The sequence below is a fragment of the Phascolarctos cinereus genome, unplaced genomic scaffold, assembly GCF_003287225.1.
Source record: "Phascolarctos cinereus isolate Bilbo 61053 unplaced genomic scaffold, phaCin_HiC Scaffold_726;HRSCAF=1367, whole genome shotgun sequence".
Lineage (NCBI taxonomy): Eukaryota > Metazoa > Chordata > Mammalia > Diprotodontia > Phascolarctidae > Phascolarctos > Phascolarctos cinereus.
In genome coordinates this window covers 336,696,873-336,707,857 of record NW_027556098.1, presented here as the reverse complement: position 1 = coordinate 336,707,857, position 10,985 = coordinate 336,696,873, and positions in this window count along the sequence as shown.

Below are 10,985 nucleotides of genomic sequence, written 5' to 3'. Positions count from 1 at the left end.
AAGTGATCCCAAATCAGTTCTTATCCTTTCTTTTCTTTTAAACTCCTCTTCAATAACCACTTTATTTCATTAGAATATGTTTTACTTAAGATTAATTTCTTATTTAATCCAATCTTCATTTTCTTGTCTTCTCTTTTTGTCCTGTTTCCCTGTTTCTCTCTCTCTCCTCCTTTGTTTACTTCAAATGAGAGTGAGGTTCAAGTGTCAAGACTTATTAGACTCTATGACTTCTGATGATTCTAAGTTTATGAGGAGACACAGGTATTATCTTCCCATGTTAGAATGTAAGAAGTTTATCTTATGATTACAACTTAACATATATTTATAATATAATATATCAGTATATCATTGTATACAACATATAATTTCATTGTGTATATTATATATTAAAATGAACATATATTTATGGTTTTCAACTCCTGTGTTTGTATTTTAAAGTTTCTTCTCAGCTCCAATCTTCTCATCAGGAATGCTTGGAAGTCCTCTATTTCATTAAAGATCCATTTCAACTCCCCCCACCCCAATAGGATTATAATTAGTTTTTCTGTGTAAGTTGTTTTTCATTATAAGCCTATCTTTTGCCTTCTAAAATAATCTCCTCTAATTTGTAGAGGTGGTTGCTAAATATTGTGTGATCCTGACTGTGGCTACTCATTATTTGAATTATTTCTTTCTTGATTCTTGCACATTTTTTTTCTTTGACCTAGAAGTTTTCTCTTTCAGCTAGAGTGATAATTGGCATTGTTGTTGTTGTTGTTGTTGTTTTTTTAATCAGGAAGATGACCTGTGAGTCTTCATATTTTCACTTTGCCTGCTGGTTCTAACAGACCTGGGCAATTTTCTTTAGTGATTTCTTGAAAAATGTCTAGGTTCTTCTTTTGGAGATGGCTGTCAGTAGTCTAATGATTCTTAAATTATGTATCTTTGATATGTTTTCCAGTGTGTTAAACATTGGGGATACAATCTTTTGATTTTTTAAAATTTCTTGTTGTCTCATGGAATTGTGAACTTTTGTTTGGTCCACTCTAACTTTTATGGAATCTGCTTCTTAGGTGAGGCTTTTTTTTTTAAACCTATTTGCTGAGTTTTTAGTTCTTTTCAGTTTTTTTCATAGCTCTTATTTCTCTTTTTTTCCTGTCTAGCACATCCATTTCTTTTATGAAATAATTTTAAACTCTTTAAACTCTTGCTTTATTTCTTCTAGAAATTCTAGTTGGACTTGTGTCCAAGCTATGTTTTCCTTTGAGACTTTGCTTGTAGCCATTTTGGAGTTATTCCCTTCTTCTGGGTTTGTGTCTTGAGTATTTCTGTCACCATAATGATTTTTATAGTGTGATTCTTTTTGTGTTTTCTTAATCTTCCAGGCTCCTATCTGATTTTTGCTTTATGTTAAGGCCAGTCTCTGCATATATCTGGAAGAAATATCTGAGTTGAGCTTGTATCTTATTGGGTTCTTCTGCTGCTTTCATGGGGTTATTGACTGTTGTATTATTCCCTGATTTCAGGGCAGCTTCAGTTGATAACCTGCAAGCTTTCAGTGTATTGAAAGTAGCCTGATCCAAAGGTAAAGTCTTACCACTGCATTTCTGTTTTGAGCTCTGAAAATTCCTGCATTTGGGTCTGTTCAACATACTGAAAGGCTGGACTTTGTTTGTAGTTCTAGTAGATTGCTGCTGGATCCAGCTACTATAAGCCAACTACAATGCTCTACTAGTTCAGAACATAGAACAAGCTCCCCTTTGATCTGTGTCCTTAGGCACAGGTTCTTTTCTCTCCCCTGCACTGGATCTATGACTTAGAACTGGGTAGTAAGAGATGGAGTTGCCAGTTGGTGCCTGTTCATGCTCCCTTCATAATATCAGGTTGTTATATATGATTCATACAGGACACTTCTGGCTAGATTCCTTTTTCAGTAGATTCACACTGTCAATTAGGGATAGACAAATGATTCACTCCGATTTTTTCCTTGGATTTCCCAAGTCCTTATTTCCCCAAAAGGACTCAGTCTGGTACATTTTCTAGATCTCTAGGAAGGGGCTGTGGGGGAAAGCTTAGCTGAACTTTCCTAATTCTTCTCTATCTTGACTATTCTGTGCACTGTTTTGATAAACAAATCAAACTAATACAAATATACAAATAGACCTGTGATTCCATTCATTTGGGTATTCCCTCCAACATTAAATATTGAAACCCATTCATCCTTGACCATTTTATGAGGCTCTTGTACATATCCTTCCATGCATTCACCACAGAGGGCATATTATGGGCCTTCTTCACTTTCTCTTGACATTGTGAGGAAACCAGTGGATCACATGAACTGTCTTGCTTTTATCCTTTCCTCTTATTTTATGATCAACCCATTTTGTTTTTTTAATCATGCATTTTCCTGATGACAAGTCTTTACTCCAAATCTTTACTTCTTTTTCAAAGTGCCTTATTTGCATGTTGTATGTGGCAGCTTGTTTTCAGTCACCAAGAGCCCTGGCATTGCCCTTTGTTTGATACTCATATTTGATTCCTTGGACACTATGGAGTCCCCTGGCTCAGAGCCATAAAACAATATCAGTAGGATTTTAATATTAAAGCATAGGCTTTTGTTTCTGTGAGATTAAGGGGGGTCATTAAAAGAACTGCAAATATACGTTAAGGACAAGCTCTGGAAGAAGAAATTGTGATGACATAAACATAGTTGTGAGAGGACTATAAATTTATTTTTTATTTTTGGCTATGTAATGGGGTTAAGTGACTTGCCCACGGTCATACAGCTAGTAAGTGTTATGTGTCTGAGGCCAGATTTGAAATCAGGTCCTCCTGACTCCAGGACCAGTGTTCTATCCACTGTTGTCACCTAGCTGCCCCACGACTATTAATTTACAAGGATCGTGAGGTGGGATTAATTCACAAGGCATGTGAAGGAGTGAAGACACTAAAAGTACAGGAAAAATGTCAGGCCTTATTACTATCTCCAAAAGGAGGCTAAGAAAAAATCTATAACTACTCAGCTACATGCTGACATTCCCATCATCCACATATGCTTCTTTTTTTGGGGGGGGGAATCCTTGAGAAGGGTATTAGTCAAAATAGACATGCTTTCAAAAGTGATATTCCATAGGAGACAGTATCATTACTATCACACAATTGACTAAAGGAGGTTGAGATTCCAACATGTTTATTGATTCTTGATTTTTTAAAAAAGGATTTGATTTGGCAGAGCAAAATATTGTTATAAATGCTGTCGGCCAAAATTGTTCTTCCCATTCATACAAAATCATTCAAGATTCTTTGAATGATATAGCAACTGAGATAACTCTATGGTACAACTCTCTCATCATATATATTAGGTGAGATATAAAACAGGGAGAACCAGGCTCGTTCAAGGTGTTCGCTGCTGTGACAGGGGAAATCCATCTTAAAGACCAAGTTGAATGGGGTTCCAAAATACGAATAGTGAAGTCTTCCAGATGCTCCAGTTTGGAAATGATATTGTGCTGATTGCATCAAGACCTAGAATTTTTCAGAGGTCCCTGGAAGAGCTCTATATAACCACTCATTGGTTAGGATGGCCTAACCATCCACACAGGAAAAATCAAGTGGGTGAAGAATGTCTGTTGCCTGAATTATAACACTCTTCCACTACAAACATAAAAACTATTCCAAATTTTATCTTTTCAAAGGAGCTCAACATTGATGCATACTTGCTTTTAAAAATTTTCACTTTTCTATATTGCCTAGAGTTTTGGAATGCTTTTTCCTAAGTGCTGTGATATTAATAAAATTTTGTTCTTATTTTAGCTTCTTGGCAAATACTTTTTGACCCTGGACAATTCAAAATAAATATTAAATACATATTATGTGCCAGAAAGTGTGTTAAGCATTGGGGATAAAAATAAGAAAAAGATAGCCTTCCTCTTGAGAAGCTTATAGTCTAACGGGGTAAGACAACACCCAGAAGGAAGCTGGTAGGACAAGTCACTTAACCTCACTGGGACTCAACTGGAAGACAAAGGATTTGGAATTGGTGATCTCTAAGGTTTCTTCCCTCTTTAATTTATGATACTATGATCTTTGACACCATTCTAGTAAGAGGCATTAATGATAGTTCTCAGTGTGCTTCCTTCTCTTTGATTTTTACCAATAATCTTATACCTAGATCACAGAAAGTTACCTTTTCAAAGAAAGTGATAACTGAAATTTCAGCGAATGAATCACTGAATGTAGGAATTTTTTTCCCCATCATGCATTCAATAGCAATTTAGACATAGTTGTAATCACCATGACTCACGAAGCAGAGAGAGGCTTTTGTGACTGGCTCATATACACAATGGGAAGTGTAGTCAAAACAGACAATTGAAAGGTTTGGGGGAAAGGGGACAGGACATAGAAAGGTCAAACAGGCATGTGCCATCTTTCAATTTATCTTAAGAAGAAAAAATTAATAGGGATCTTTGCAGCTTGATATGAAGCCACGCTAAGACCTGTAGGAGAGGGAATATAAAGAAACAAATTAGAAATCAGTTAATTTCTATATGCAATTAAATTGTTGTTGTTCAGTCACTTCAGTCATGTTCGACTCTTTGTGACCCCACTCAGGGTTTTCTAGGCAAAGATACTGGAGTGGTTTGCTATTGCCTTCTCCTCATTTTACAGATTAGGAACTGGGGTAAACAGGATTAAGTGACTTGCTCAGGGTCACACAGCTAGAGAATGTCTGAGGCTAGATTTGAGCTCAGGAAGATGAGTTTTTCTGACCCCAGACCTGGCACTCTATCCACTGCACCATCTAGCTATTAAATTAAATTAAATTAAATGCTACTGTGTCATTGTGCATTTGGGTATAAACATCTGAGGAGCATGAATTTTAGTACTGGTTCCTTTCTTTGGTTTTGTCTCCTGTAAAATTTTGGGTATCTTTTGATATCTGCACAGCTATTCTTATACAGTTGCTCCTCTTTTTGATATCTGGCTTGGTGGAAGCATATAGGCAGTTTTCTGGCTTCCTCTTTCTTTTCAGCTTAAAGTTCTTTTGATTACCTTTTTGAAAGTCACCAGAAGTGCTTCCTCTCTCTTCTCTCTCTGTCTTCCCCCACCCCTCTCTCTCTTTCCTCTCTCTCTCTGCTTTTTCCTCTTCCTCCCTCCCTCCCTACCCCCTCTCTCTCCCCTCTTCTTTCCTCTTCTCTCTTCTACTAATAATTTTTTGATTTGACTTAATGACTTAATTTCAAGTAAGCAAACATTTATTATATATTGACTGTTTGCCAGCACTGTGCTAGGTGCTGGGGGATACAAAGCCCCATATGAAACTATCCCTTCCCTTAAGGAGCTTATATTCAGTTGAGGAAAACAACATGTAATGAACTGTGTTTATACAAAATCGTTGAAAGGTCATTTTTTGGTGGATAAGGTGCCAGCAGCTGATGGGGGCGGGGCAGTAAGAGAGGTAGTCATTGAAAGGTGACATTTGAGCAGAGTTTTGAAAGAAATAACAGAGGGTTCTAAGAGCCAGAGACAAGGAGGGAATGAATTACAGGAATGGGACATCTCTGACCCAGTAGCAGTGGGAGCTGGAGGCACCAACTCTCTAGAAGGGAAAACTCTTTTCTGGATATGATTCATACCAAAAAGGAGAAATTGATTGCTAGGTGCCAATTATGGAAGCCTACCTGGGAAATGACTGCTCTCTTTTACTATTTGGAGTACAGAAGGAGAGAGGAGAGGAAAGGCAGGTAAGGCCCAGAATGGTTGCTAGAATTAGGTAGAACAAATTTGAAAGGGTTCAGAGGAAGGACAGTTAGCATTCCATACCCCTAAATTCTGTGAGGAGAGTAATCTCAGGAGGAATGGGAAGTTTTCAGGATGCAAAGAAAAATCATTTTGATGAGGAGGTAAAAGGGGAATGATATGAATTGACCGATGTGGAGGCACTGGAATTTCACTGACCAACTTCAGTTTCAAAAAATTGAAGCAAGGACAAGCTGACAAAGCATGAATACAAATTCATGGCACAATACCGCTACAATGGTATCAGGAGTGCTCTAGCTCTGTTAAAGGCAGAATGAAAGGAGGCTGATGAGGAAAGCTAAGAACAATAGAAAAGACCCTTTTCTATATTGGGGAAGAGAAGACTCAAAGAAATGAAAGAACCACTGATTGGGATGGAAGAGGGGAAGATAACTGACAGCTAACTGAAGAGCTGTTCAATTCTTATTTAGATATAGGAGGAAAGGGAAGAGTTGAGGATGATAACAAGGTTGCAAAGCTGGGACAGGAAGGATTGTGTTTCTCATGACAGAAATAGGGAAGTTTGGAGTAAGAGGAATGAGCAGTCAGAGAAAAAGATTGAGTTCTATTTTGGACGATTGAGATATTACTGGCACATTGAGGTAGAGATCTCTATCATGCGCTGGGTGATGTGGTAATGGAGCTCAAGACAGAGATGAGACTGGATATATAGTTCTAGAGTTGGGAAAAAATTGATAATATTTGGACATGTAAAAGTGAAATAGATTCCCCAAAAGGTAGTCATTTTCCCTCTTCCTTCTCTGTCCCCAACCAGAAGGTTTTAAGCAAAGGCTTTATGGTCACATGTCTAGTACATGGTAAAGGGACTTTGTGACTCTACAATAAGTATATTCCTGAACTGCAGGAAGGTAGTATTTTGGGTTTGCATAGCCTGGATTTCTTTACAAATCTCTGGCTAGTGCCCATATCCAGGGTTTCCCCTGGGAACATCAGAATTTGATTTGTGTCAAGTTTTCTACAAAAAAGGAAAAGGGCCCTAAATTCATATAATAAGCACTTAGGACAATGGCATTAAATATCGGATTGGTTTATTTAACCTGACAGGAAATTCAAAATACTTGAAATTCAACTTAAAGTTGGTCATTTCCCCTCCAATTTCTGTAGGCCACTATACATTCCTCAGGCTTAAGAGTATCACTCTGGTTGCCTCTCCAAACCCCTCCTCCTCATGCATTCTAACCTCAGCCCCTTACCTAAAGAGACATTTAACTCACAATGCTAATGAAGGGTAAGGTTTTTGTTTGATCCTCTTTCTTATATCTCAGTGCTTCATTGCCCCATGACTGTCATTCTCATAACTTCATAGCTGGGCCCATGTTTTGGGCTTGATCCAGTAACTCCATCACTGTGTTTTTATGTTGTGCTGATTTTTTTCCTTCTAGGGTATGTGATTGGATTCTTGGAGGTCTGCATGCTTCCCTGAATGGGTCTTAGAGACATCTAAGCCTCCCCACAGGGAACTCAGACCCTGTCTGTACTCTGATTTTCTTCTTAGCTATCCACCCTTCCTGGAGTTTAGGCATTTCCACCCGCCATTTTTAAAAGCTAAGTCCAAGGGTATAGCTTAGCTATGTTGTTATGGAATAACAGCTACCTAGAACTTGTCAAAAACTTCATCCGAGGAATTTCATATCTTATTCAGAAGACAAGAGAGGGGAAAGGTGCCCCTCTTGGGGGGTATACCTTGGTACATCTGCAACCTTTATGTTTAGGATGAAAGATTTTAGATATCCTTACTATTGCTTTTTCAGGAAATCTGTGATAGTTTCAGAAACACCCAGTCTAGGAACTAGTTACAATAGGCTAGTCCCAGATAATTGAATGTCTGTCGTGATGCTGCTGAGTAGCCAAGTGTAATCCAAGCCTTCTTTTTGAATCACCTAATAAAAATGCCTTTCAAGAGAAAAGTAGATATATAGGTCTCATGCCTGTGTAGTAGATTGAATGGCTGTCTCATTATTAATTTCTAATTCCTAACAATATCATTGCTTTACATCTTGACTTTGGAAATACCTCAAATTTGTAAAGCTCTTTGAAAATGCTTTCATGAAAACAAAGCACTGACATTCATTATCTCATCTGATCCTCATAGGAAACATATGAGGTTAAGTTCTATAGCTAAGATTCCCATTTTATAGACGAAGAAACTAAGAGATTAGTTAAACTAATAAGAAAGCTGAGAGATTAAGCAACCTTTTCAGAGTTATATCTCTGGTCAAATGTTTGAGCCAGGACTTGAACACAGATCTGATTCGAGGATTGGTCTTCTTTCCAATCCATTTTCTGTCTCATCTAATTTATTATGTTATACATAGAAAAAAGATCACCACCACCACCTTTTTGTTCATATTGAGTTGCAAAGGGAATTAATTCTACTTTGTGTGTGTATGTGTGTGTGTGTGTGTGTGTGTGTGTGTGTGTGTGTGTGTGTGTGTGAGCAATTGGGGTTAAGTGACCCGTCCATACTCACACAGCTAGTACATGTCAAGTGTGTGGTCTGAACTCAGGTCCTCCTGTCTCCAGGGCTGGTGCTCTATCCACTGTGCCACCTAGCTGCCCCAATTCTGCTTTTTCTTGAGTGTCCTGGTAGCTCTTCTTATCTCCCTTCCTCATGCCACCCTGTTTCATCACTTATCCATTCATAAAATGAGGATGATCCCATTTTCAATCTGTATACTTTGCTTTGGAAAAAAAACCCAAATTCCCAGAGTATTTACTTAATTCTCCTTGTCAAGGTATGTGCATTAAAAGAATGTTTTGGAAACAATGAGAGTTTACACTTTTATAGGCTAAACCTTCCAGGCTCTTTGTATTGATTCTCATATATATTGGACTCAAGGCTGGTTGCCCTCCTTTTGACACTTTCCAACTTACCAATGACCTTCTTAAATGGTGGCAGTAAGAACTCAACCCAGCACTCTAGATATGACTAGGACACAGTGCAGATGGATGATAACCTCTTTATTCTCTTATTCTTCATGCAACTCCAGGTTTCATTATGTCACCTCTTTTGATTCCCATTGTAAATTTTTGAGGAAGGTAGTTCAGTCCCATTTGGTCCAATTCAATTTGATAAACATTCATTAGTGGCTAAAGTTCAACACTTTGTAGATGAAGAAAACAAAGTTCGAGGTGACCCAAAAGACCTATGTGTAGGAAGTGGTAGACTTGGGACTTAAATCCAAGTCAAAGGAATTTGGATGGCAGGAGGTGGCTTTTGGATGTCAGCAAGCATGGTTTGAAATTTATGGATTGAGTGGCAGTTTCAAATCTTAATGGATAGAAGGTCATTTTTAAAGGACATTTTACTGTCCCATGGGACTTGCATCATTGGCAGAACTGCCATAAAATAAGGCCATGGAGAATAAGAAATGAAACAAGAAGTCTGAGATTGAGTCCCAAGGGAAAATGGATTCAAATGATTCTCTCTGGAGGCAGGATGATGTCTTTCCTCTAGGAAATATCATAGACTTAGGTGACCTGCGTCCAAAGGTGACCTATTTCACTCATTAGCTACGTGAATCTTGGGCAAATCACTTAAACTCTCTGTCTTTGTATCATCATCTGAAAAATGGGAATAGTAACCCATGTAATTCCTACCTCACATGGTAATTATGAGGTTCAAAAGAGATAGTATATGTATCATTTTAATTTCTAAAGTGTTTTGTAAGTGGGACATTGTTTATGCAAGAATCATGTATTGCAAGAAAGTGATATAGTAAAAATAATGGATTGAGCACTGGATTTGAGTCTTAACCTGAGCTCTTATTTGCTTGGGGGGCAAGTTAGTTCACCCCTCTGAGACTCAGTTTCCTCATCTATAAAATGGGGATGATAATTTTTGTTTTATCACTTACCTCACGGGACTTTTAAGAGGAAAGAAATCTGTAAAGTGTAGAGTACTCTGTATTTGGGAGCTATTATTACTATCACCATCATTACTTTACTACACCGCTTAAACTATTCACTGATGCATCATTGGAATCTGTGTTAAGCTCTGAAAAATCATTGAAAGATGTAGTCCTTCTTCTTCAAGTAACTAGTTTCTAAGAAAGATAACTTGGAGGTAGATGAGAGGAAACAGGAAATACAGACACAAAGGGAACTGGATAAATACTGAACAAGTGTCTAAAGCATTCTCGTTCTGCATGAATGTTAATAAAAGCATAGTTTCTGATAGTAAAAAATGCACATCAGTTGAGATGGCATGTGCATGCCTTATGTGTGTGTTTGGGGGGGGATTGGGGAGGCAGGGAATATTATAGCAAAAGCAGTGGTATGTGAGAGTTATTGCTAGAGGAGCTGGAATTTTTAATTGAGATTCCAGGAAACCCCAGGAACTTCTGAGCAGAATATTTGTGAATTTAAAGAATTAGAAATTGCTCATCTCTTGGAAGAACACCAAGTACCCAAAACTTGGCCAAGTGTTTTGAGCTGGCCCTTTAATGAGGTCACAGAATTGCAGTGGCCTCGTCTTGAATTGTCCCTCCATCAACATTCTTTAATGATACTCTCTGGGGACTGCAAGGATTGAATGGCAAAAGGTTTTATGGATTAAACTTCTGCTTTTTTCCTTCTGCTTTGCTAGTATAGTTCCCTCCTTTTGTTCAGACATCTAGCACTATCTGTCATGGCAAGAATTCAGGTGATATTCCTCAAATGATTCAACAACCCCACTACTTCCTCAAGCTAAGCCTCTACATTTAACCATGATCCCATTTCTTCCACCAAGCTCCAGCAGTCATTTCCTCTCCTCTCACAGAGCTTCACTTCCTCATCACTGTTTGTTTTTTTTCTCATCTTTCCATTAACACGTTCAGGTCTCCACAATCCTTAAAAAGTTGCCCATTGACTTTTCCAGTTCAACCAGCTTCCATCTTCTTTTTCTTACTCCCTTCACTGCTAAACTCCTTGACAAAGAATTTAGGCTTGATGTGAGGAAAGCCTTCCTAGTAGTTATCGCTATTCTAAAGTGCAAGGTTGCTATTCTATGCTTTGGAAGGTAGTAGGATTTTTTTCACTAGGTGCCTCTAAGAGAAGGCCAGACGATTGCTTGTCATGAATATTGTAGAAGAGATTCTTGATCACATATGGCTTGGACTAGATGATCTCTGAGGTCCCTCTCAACTCTGAGATTCTAAGAATGTTGTCTACCCATGATGCCTCTATTTCTTAAATACCTACTC